Here is a 10,976-nt window from a genome sequence, read left to right as displayed (position 1 = left end):
TTCCAAATCCATGACCACTACCATTTAGAAGGACAAGGACAGCAGACACATGGGAACACCACCACCTGGAAGTTCACCTCCAAGTCACTCACCGTCCTGACTTGGAAATATATCGCTGTTCCGTCTCTGTCATTGGGTCAAAATCCTGGAACTCCCTCTATAACAGTACTCTGAATGTACCTGCACCACATGAACTGCAGAGGTTCGAGCAAGCAGCTCACTACCACCTCCTCAAGGGCAATTAGGGATGGGCAATAAATATCCTAACCAGCAATGCCCACATCCTATGAATGAACTATAAAAAAAATACACCAAGCATCCAGCAAGCCTGTCCTGCCATGCTTCTAGATATTGTGCCTCATACATGAAGAATGGTCATTTAGATTGGGTATCTGAGGCATTGCTGCCCTGCAGAAGTCAATACCCCCCAAAAAGATGGGGGGAAAGATTAAAGATCGATTGGCATTAATTGAGGCATGTAGTTGCTGCACATACCAGGACAGGAATGAAACCCCTATTTTAGAATGAGAAGGGTGTTAAATATTTATGATATGGTTCCCAACACAACATTTTGCAAAAATATAATTTGCAGAACAAACTTGAAAATTCAAAAATGTCTGTGCAGATCTCTGAGAACAGATGATTTTGATCAGCAGATATGTAAGCAAGTACTATATCAGTGGAAACGGCACATAAGAAAACTTCATAATATTTCATAAAAGCAGTTGGGAGTTCCTGCAGTGAAGGGGAAGCCAAGAATGTGTTTAGATAGTGGAGGGTAGGGTTTGGTTCACGTTGAACTAATTGCTTTTCACTGTGTTTACACTATTAGAATGTGGAGGAGTAGTCAGAGAAAGTATTACAGCTATCGATGGAAGAGAGTATAGTGAAGTCAAGGCCCCTGAAGTCATCGTTGCACACCAACATAATCCTATAATATGATATTTGTTTTAAATGGCACTTGATTTTAACTCAGGGCGATAGTTCAGTTTGTGTTATCTTTTGGGTTTGCTGAAGTGAGGCCTGATCAATGTTATCTCCCAAACATCAGGTAGGAAGCGGGAGCAACTTTTTCTTCAGGCACTGGCACCTGAGTGAGCAACATTGCACCTCCTGGCTTACAAAGAAGCACTACGAATTTGCATCTCCATTTCAGGGCCATGTTTGTATGATGCCAGGCTTCCCAGGTGAGTCCCACACAAAGCATCAAATGTGTGACAGCATGTTAAAATCGCTTTGGATCACTCTCCCTCGCAGGAAGAGTCCAGACGATCAAAATGAATGTATTGCCCAGGTTCCTCTTCCTGTTTAGATCCATTCCGATCTACATCCCCAAGGCCTTCTTCATAGCGCTGGACAAACTTATCATGGCGTTCGTATGGGGGGGGTAAAAATGCTAGGATCCCAAAGAAGGTCCTACAGAAAACAAAATCCAGGGGGGGGGGCTAGCCCTCCCGAATCTACAATTCTACCACTGGGCGGCAACAGCCGAGCGAGTAAGGGGATGGATCCAGGAGCCAGAAGCCGAGTGGGTGCGTGCGGAGGAGGCCTCCTGCATGGGGACCTCCCTCCGGGCCCTCGCCACGGCAGCACTCCCATCCCCACCCAAAAAACACTCCAGCAGCCCAGTGGTGACAGCCACCCTCCAATCCTGGAACCAACTGCGGCAGCAATTTGGCCTGAACAAAATGTCGGACAAGGCTCCCATCTGCAACAACCATAGGTTCAAACCAGCACTGACTGACGCCACCTTCAAAAGGTGGAGACAGGACGGGGGGACACTGACAGTCAGGGACCTATACACGGACGACAGGATCGCAACACTGGACGAACTGACAGAGAAATTTCAGCTAGCTGGGGGGAACGAGCTACGGTACCTGCAGCTCAAAAACTTCCTATGAAAGGAGACAAGGACGTACCCACAACCGCCACGACAGACACTACTGGAAGACCTACTGGACGCAAGTATCCTAGATAAAGGGAACTGTAGTGACATGTATGGCCGACTGGTAGATAGGGACGACACCGTACTGGACGCAACAAGAAGGAAATGGGAGGACGACCTGGGGATGGAGATAGGGTAGGGACTCTGGAGCGAAGCACTGCATAGGGTCAACTCCACCTCCACGTGCGCAAGGCTCAGCCTGACGCAACTAAAAGTGGTACATAGAGCCCACTTAACGAGAAACCGTATGAGTAGGTTCTTCCCGGAGGTGGAGGACAGATGTGAGCGGTGCCAAAGAGGCCCGGCCAACCACGCCCACATGTTCTGGTCTTGCCCCAGACTTGTGGAGTACTGGACAGCCTTCTTCGAGGCTATGTCCAAAGTGGTGGGGGTGAGGGTGGAGCCATGCCCGATAGTGGCGGTCTTCGGGGTTTCAGACCAGCCAGATCTATTCCTGGGGAGGAGGGCGGACGCCCTTGCCTTTGCCTCCCTCATCGCCCGCCGTAGAATCCTGTTTGGCTGGCGGTCAGCAGCACCGCCCAGAGCTGCAGACTGGCTGTCCGACCTCTCGGATTCTCTCCAAATGGAGAAAATCAAATTCGCCATCCGAGGGTCGGACGACGGCTTCCACAGAACGTGGGAGCCATTCATGCAATTGTTCCAGGACCTGTTTGTGGCCAACGTACAAGAGGAAGAATAGTCGGGGGAAGGTAGCCGGCGGGGACTGGGGGGGCTACGGGCTCGTTACGGGGGTTTGATGGCTAGCTAAGGCCCAAAACCAAACTAAATAAATGCCAATAAACATGTTGGGGAATGTAAAATATGTATGCCGGCAAAGAGGGGAAGGCCACAGTTATTACTACGAAGATGCTCACCTGTAAATATATATGTTAATTTTTGCGTGTTTTTTTTTCTCTCTCTAACAATTTGTAATTTGTTCAATATAAAACATGAAAACTGAATAAAAAACATTTATAAAAAAAAAAAAATCGCTTTGGATTCCTGGGGCAGCATGGTGGTGCAGTGGTTAGCACTGTTGCCTCACGGCGGTGAGGTCCCAGGTTGGATCCCGGCTCTGGGTCACTGTCCATGTGGAGTTTGCACATTCTTCCGATGTTTGCGTGGGTTTCGCGCCCACAACCCAAAGATGTGCAAGGTAGGTGGATTGTCCACACTAAATTGCCCTTTATTTGGAAAAAACAATTTTTAAAAAAAATTGAGTTGGATTCTAGCTGTATGTAAAACTACAATTGATGCGTGGAATACAGCAGTTTAAATTTCTTTTTTAATTAATTTATGGGATGTGGGCATCGCTGGTTAGGCTTACATTTATTGTCCATCCCTAGTTGCCCTTCAGGTGATGGGTTGCCTTCATGAACCGCTGCAGTCCTTGAGATGTAGGTACACCTACTGTGCAGTTAGGGAGGGAGTTCCAGGATTTTGCCCAGCAACAGTGAAGGAATGGCGATATATTTCCAAGTCAGGATAATGAGTGACTTGGAGGGGAACCTCCAGGTGGTGGGGTTCCCAGGTATCTGCTGCTCTTGTCCTTCTAGATGGTAGTGGTCATGGGTTTGGAAGGTGCTGTCTAAGGAACCTTGATGAGTTACTGCAGTGCATTTTGTAGATGGTACACACGGCTATCATTGTTCGTCGGTGGTGGAGGATTTGAATGTTTGTGGAAGGGGGAGCAATCAAGGGGCTGCTTTTTCCTGGATGGTGTTGAGCTTCCTGAGTGTTGTTGGAGCTCCACTCATCCAGGCAAGTGGAGAGTATTCCATTATAGTCCTTACTTGTGGTGAACAGGCTTGGGGGGGGGTCAGGAGGTGAGTTACTCGCCATAGGATTCCTAGTCTTTGACCTGCCCTGGTAGCTACTGTATTAGTATGGCGAGTGCAGTTTAGTTTCTGATCAATGGTAACCCCAGGATGTTGATGCTGGAGATTCAGTGATGGTAATGTCATTGAATGTCAAGGGATGATGGTTTGATCCTCTTTTGTCGGAAATGGTCATTGCCTGGCACTTGTGCGGCATGGATGTAACCTGCCACTTGTCAGCCCAAACCTGGATATTGTCCAGATCTTGCTGCATTTGGACTTGGACTGCTTTATTATCTGAGGTATCGCGAATGGTGCTGAACATTGTGCAGTCATCTGTAAACATCCCTTCTTCTGAGCTTATGATGGAACAGAGTTTGTTGATGAAGCAGCTGAAGATGATTTGGCTTAGAACACTACCCTGAGAAGGCAGCTCACCACCCACATCTCAAGGGCAATTTGAGGTGGGCAACAAATACTGTCCTTGTCAGTGATGCTTTAAAAAAATGCTACATCAATATCTGAGCTGGACCTGACTCCTCTTCATGGCCACAAGGGCTGAACAAAGATACACATTGTGTGGCTATAAAGCAGTGGGGGCTCATACAAGATCTCTAGGAGATTGGGCACAAGCCAACATGTATGAAATATATGGACGAGTAATCCAGACCAGTTCAAATCCCACCATAGTAGTTTAAGGGTTTGATTGTCATTCAAACCCATCGCCTGTTCACTAGTGGCCTTCAATGAAGAAAATTTTCTTTCCTTGCCCAGCGTAGTCTATAGCTGACTCTAGTCCTGCAATAACACTGTTGACTTCTGACTACTCCCTGAAGTAGGGGCTGTTTAGCACAGGGCTAAATCGCTAGCTTTGAAAGCAGACCAAGGCAGGCCAGCAGCACGGTTCAATTCCCATACCAGCCTCCCCGAACAGGTGCTAGAATGTGGCAACTAGGGGCTTTTCAGTACTAGTAACTTCATTGAAGACTACTTGTGACAATAAGCCATTTTCATTTCAAGTGGCCAAACAAGAACATAAGAACTAGGAGCAGGAGTAGGCCATCTGGCCCCTCGAGCCTGCTCCGCCATTCAATGAGATCATGGCTGATCTTTTGTGGACTCAGCTCCACTTTCCGGCCCGAACACCATAACCCTTAAAAAGACAATCAGTTGTGGCAATTACAGATGGGCAATACATGCTAACCTTACCAGTCACACTCACATTTTGAGAATTAACTGAAAATATTGAAATAAATAATTGCAGAATGAAAAATTAGGCACATCAACAAGCATATTTGGTCTGCAAGATGCAAGGTTGAGGCTCATGTAGATTGAGTCCAACACCTCAGCTATTGAAGGAAGGTGTCACTGCTATAAAAGCAAAATACTGCAGATGCTGGAAATATTCATCAGATGCAGGATCACCATGCACGGAGCCAAAACATTAACTGTTCTTTTCCATAGTTGCTTAACTTGCAGAATATTTTCAACATTTTCTATTTTTAGAACACATACAAAATGTTGTGTCAGCTGAGGATATAATGAATTTGTGAAGAGATATGAAGCCTGCTTTTGAATGTGTTTTGAAAGTATTAAGATAGAAACTATAATAAGTTACCATCAGAATGTTGTACCAAATTTCTCCAATTCAATAAAGATGTGGTTAATTATTGCCCATTAAAAAATATATGAGTGTGTTCAGTACTTATTTGAAACATGCGCATCATAATATTAAACAGAGAAAAAAATGAAAACTTATTTGAGTCAAACCGTCTCTTTGAGGTGTCTTAATTGGTGATTTATTGGTAGTCTGCTAATGACTCACATCTGAACGTGAACGTAATTCGGCAAGATGCAACAGAGCAGTGATAACCAATCAGCTCACAACTGTTGTGGGTTTATAGCCATTGGCAGAGCCATCAAAGGCATACAGGATTTCACCAATCTAACCATTTATAGCCATGTCCAACCCTTTATGGAATGTGGGCAGTCACATCCATGATGTTCTCAGACTGTGCTTGTTAACATAACAGTATCTGGGCAGCAAAACTATTAACATTCCAAGTAGTTAATTCCTGTTACTCTATGGCAGTTTTTCTTAAATTTTTCTTCTAAGTAGTGAGGTCTCTCAAAGAATCTACTTGCTTTTCACAACCTCCAGTGAACGTATTGCAAAGCCTCAGCACAAGGATACCTCAAATACTGGCTTAGAGAAAAGAAAGTTAGTCCTGTTATCCATGGTGCGCCTCTGAGGAGGGTGTAGATGAGGTTAAAAACAGCCTTGGAGGCTGCCAAACTTCATTATCCCTATGTTCAATGCTGTAAAAGAAGTAGCACATTAACTCTTTAGCAGCACACCATCACTCCCTCCCCACAGCCCAATAATCCTCTGCTGCTATTGCAATGTTTCTGGACATTACAATTATGTTAAATCAAAATTGCTATAAAAAAAAATAGAAAATGTGATTTAAAAAAAATAATAGTTTACAGGATGTGGGCGTCGGTGGCTGCACCAGCATTTATTGCCCATCCCTAAATGCCCTCCATTTCAGAGGGAATTTGAGTTTGCTGTGGATCTGGAGTCACATGGATGAGAGACCAGGCAGATTTCCTTCCCTGAAGGACATTAGTGAACCAGATGCGTTTTTATGACAATCGCTATCATTAGACTTTTTAACTCCAGATAACTCAAATCAAATTCACCATCTGCCGTTGTGGGGTTTGAACCTGGATCTCACGATTGTACCCTGGGTCTCTTGGTTACTAGTTCAGTGCCAATACCACCGTGCCACTGCCGCCCCTGGAACTCAACATTACAGTGATTTAATTTGGACTACTGCAATGTTTATTAACTGGGTGAATGTAGGGGTAGATAGTCTGACATTCTGGATTCCATGTCGCAACTTCTTTTTTGTTTTTCCTGCACAGTGATATTCCCCAGGCATTACTTACTTTGTAATGTGAACTCCCACTGGCTTCAGTGAACGAATCTTGATAAGAGATGTTGAATAACAAGATGGTTACTATGTGAGTGCTAAGAGAAGGAATGTGTGCACAGTCCAAACACTAAGAGCAAAGCTATTAAGGAAGAGTCAAAATTGAAGAGGGGGAGGTGTGTATCAGACAGGGGCACAGCCATGACTGGAGCGGCATCATCAGAGTTGTTAACACTGAAGACAGAATACCTCCATCTATTCCAGGATTCTAGAGCTTCTGCAGCTGCACCGTAATATTTTGTATTAATCTAATTTTAAAAAAATGTTATTCCTTTCTCAGCATTACAAAGCCAATGTACAGAGTAGACAAAGAAAAACCTTAACCAATCTCCCTATTTGCTCCAAAAAAAGATGCAAATTTAACCCAATTCATGATCTAAAAATGTCAGATCAGAATGCCAGTGTACACATTTCACATGTTGCATATCCAATCTATTTTGGGGCTTGCTGTGGTCCTGATGTAGGGGTATCAACATGACCATCCACAGGCAACTTTTCATGTCTATGCTGCTGAAAGCTGGTCTCAAGCTATGACTTGAGGAGAATATATTAACATTTCATTGGAATTATCTCATGTGCAGCACTTGATGCACTGAAAGATCATTTTGAATGTGCAGAAGGTTAGCTAGCATCAGCATATCTGAAGGGCACTGTTTGAACGACGCACTGGGGAGTTCACCCAGTGGGCTGGCCAATACTTATTCCCCAACCAACATCACTAAAACAGATGATCTACTCATTATCTCATTGATGTCTGTTGAACCTTGCTGTCAGCAAATTGGCAGCGGCATTTTGTACAATACCAGAACCAGAGGTGACATTTAGAAATCTTTTTTATGCACCGAATGGTTGGAATTTGGAATTGGCATCCTGATGGATGTAGTTTCAATAGTTTCCCCACAAAAGGGAATTTGGCAAACACTGGCTTCTACCTGGCAGTGTGGAAATTTGCCCAGATCTGCTTCCTCTACAAAGAGCTGGAAAAATTGGCCAGACCGACCAAATAACATTCCATCAGCCTCCTGTCGATAATCTGCAAAACGATGGAAGGTGTTGTTGAGGGTGTGACATTATGGGAATGTTCAGAATACAAAGAGTCTTATCATAATTTACCAGTAGATGGAGCTAGATGCAGAACTATATAAATCACTGACCCACAGACTTCTGGGAGAGAGCTGGAGGAGTGCTATAGAGAGCAATGATAGAGAGGACAGTACAGTTATAGATCGAGTGCAGAGAATAGTTAGTTGAGTGTAGATTGTAGATTACTGGGTAGCACTGTTGATTCACTGCGCCAGGGTCCAAGGTTCGATTCACGGCTTAGGTCACTGTCTGTGCGGAGTCTGCACATTCTCCCCGTGTCTGCGTGGGTTTCTCCCACAACAGTTTCCAGTTTCCTCCCACAAGTCCAAAAGATGTGCTTGTCAGGTGAATTGGACATTCTGAATTCTCCCTTTGTGTACCCAAACAGGCGCTGGAATGTGGCGACCTCGAGGCTTTTCACAGTAACTTCATTACAGTGTTAATGTAAGCTTACTTGTGACAATAAAGATTATTATTATAGACTATTGTTTACTATAGGGGTAATTGGTCGAGCTTAATTAAGTAGTCTAAATAAATGTTCACTTTGTTAATGAACTTAGCTTCTGTGGTCTTTGTGAACACTACAATATCCATCTTGATAACAAGAATCACAAAGAACACCACAGAGATGCTATCAAACAGGATTTACACAGCAATAACCTGCTCACTGACACTTGGTTTCTGGTCCACCAAGGCCACTGAGCCCCTGTCCTCATTACAACCTTGCTCCAAAGATGGACAAAAGAGCAGACCTAGAGAGGTGAGTTAAGAGTGACTTCCCCTTGGCAGCATGGTAGTGTTTTAACCGAGTGTGGCATCAAGGAGCCCCAGCAAAACTGGAACCAATGGGAATCAGGAGAAAAACTCCCCACTGTTCGGAATCATATCTAGAACAAAGGATGTTGGTTATGGTTGTGGAAGGTCAATCATCTCAATCCCAGGAAATCACTGGAGGAGTTCCTCAACGTAGTGTCCTAGACTCAACCACCTTCAGCTGCTTCACCAATAACTTTTCTCCTTCATAGAATCAGAAGAGGGGATGGTCATTGCTTGGCAGATGTTTGGCGCATATATTACTTGCCACTTATCAGCCCAAGTTGCAACTATAACAAAAATATACAGTGGTTTATATTACATATGTCATTTTAAATATCATGAAAATATACTTTCCCCTCTCGAGGTTGCAAACATGTTTGACCCTCAGTCAGCACTGACCTAGCTGGTCCCTACCAGGATGAGGTCAAGTGCTGTAACTAGCTTTGAAACACATTTTATTTAATCAAAATTATGCACAGGCTGACAATGGAATTGAGTCTAAAAATTGACTCCTTGGGTAAATATTGCTGAAAATTTATTTTATAAACACGCTTTTAATGAATAGGTTCATATTAAAAAGACTATATCAATTACATGGTAACAGTCTTGACCTTTGAGAGTATCTGACAGGTTCGTTGGATTTTAGCTAGAATATTACATTTCCTTAGAATTAGTGCCTTTCAGCACAGCATTTCAGCTGGACTGAGTAATGCTGCCCCCTACTGTAAGAGCACATGTATTGCTGGACATCTTGCAAACTAATTCTATTCTTGAGCACGTGGTGGTACTTTCACATTCTGATTAAAATTACCTACTTGAGAGGAAGAGCAAAGTTATAATTTGAAAAGTTATATTATAATTTGGAAATACATTGTTTAAAAATCAGTAATGTTACCAAGGTGGAGCAGTTTCTGGAGGATATGTGGCAGCAGGAATATACTGCAGGTTAGCTTGTGTCTGGAAAAAAAACAAAAGACATTGGGCGGGATTGTCCGTCGGCTGACGCCAGAATTGGGAAACGCAATTAGGCAGAACATAGGTTTTGACGTCGAAATAATGGCGGGTGTCGGTTTCATATCAAATCGCAATTTAAGCACTTTAGACTCAATCCCATTGTTTGCAGACAGCTGTGCTGCTGGCCGGGGGGGCTTCTGCCAGGGATGGGTTAGTAGCGGGGAGTGGCCAGGAGGTCGGCTGTGGGGTCAGGGTGGACGGGCACAGAACACCATTGCTACGACCTGCAAGGCAGCCATGCAGCTGCGCACACTGCTGACTGCCCACTGTGAACTTCGTGCCATGGGTTGTATCTGTGTTCCCCCAGGCCACCCCCCTAGGTGTCCTCTAGCCCAGTCAACCCATCAGCGGGATGGGCAGGCTCCAGCGCAACCAGTGCCATCTTGTTGGCTGGGATGAGTGTCTGTGGGGAGTGAAGTGTATATATGCGGCTGCAGCTTGTCAGCCTCCTGAATGTCCAACGCGAACCGATGAATTCCACACCCTTTCTCATTGGAATCGACTGTGTTCCACGTGGTGCTGGTGCTAGCCCCCGCAATGGTTGTTGAATCGGTCCAGGGGCGACGCCCAGTTTAGCTGTCGTGAATCCTGCCCCTGCATCAGTACTTAGTCTCAGGAACGGAGAATCCCGCCGATTCTGTTTCTATTGGCCCAGGAGAAGAAAAGGAAGATATGCTCCGCAATAAAATAAAAGTCTAAAAAAAGGGCAGTAATTAGTAAATAAAACAAAGAAAAAAGACATGGATGATGATTGTTTCCTGGGGTGAAAGCAGTTATCCTATGTGGAGAGATTGAATAGAATAATCCTGAGTCATTATTCACTGGAGTTTAGAGGAATAAGCGGTAATTTAATTGAAACAAATAACATCCTTACAGGGATTGGCAGGGTAGATGCTGAGAGGTTGCTACCCTTGACCGGAGAGTTCAGAACAAGGGATCACAAGGGTGGCACGGTGGCACAGTGGTCAGCACTGCTACCTTACAGCGCCAGGGACCTGGATTCAATTCCGGCCTTGGGTGATATTGTGGAGTTTACACCCCGTGTCTACGTGGGTTTCCTCCAGGTGCTCCCATTTCCTCTTGCAGTCCAAAGATATGCAGAATAGGTGGGTTGGCCAAGCTAAATTGGCCCTTAGTGTCCAAAGTTGTGCAAGTTAGGTGGGGTTATGGGGATAGTGGGGGGAGTGGGCCTAGGTCGGGTACTCTTTCAAATTGTCGGTGCAGACCCAATGGGCCGAATGGCCCCCTTCTGCACTGTAGGAATTATTATATGATTCACAGTCTCAGAATAGTTGGTCGGACATT

This window comes from Scyliorhinus canicula, chromosome 4, assembly GCF_902713615.1.
Source record: "Scyliorhinus canicula chromosome 4, sScyCan1.1, whole genome shotgun sequence".
Classification (NCBI taxonomy): domain Eukaryota; kingdom Metazoa; phylum Chordata; class Chondrichthyes; order Carcharhiniformes; family Scyliorhinidae; genus Scyliorhinus; species Scyliorhinus canicula.
This window is presented reverse-complemented; position numbering follows the sequence as displayed.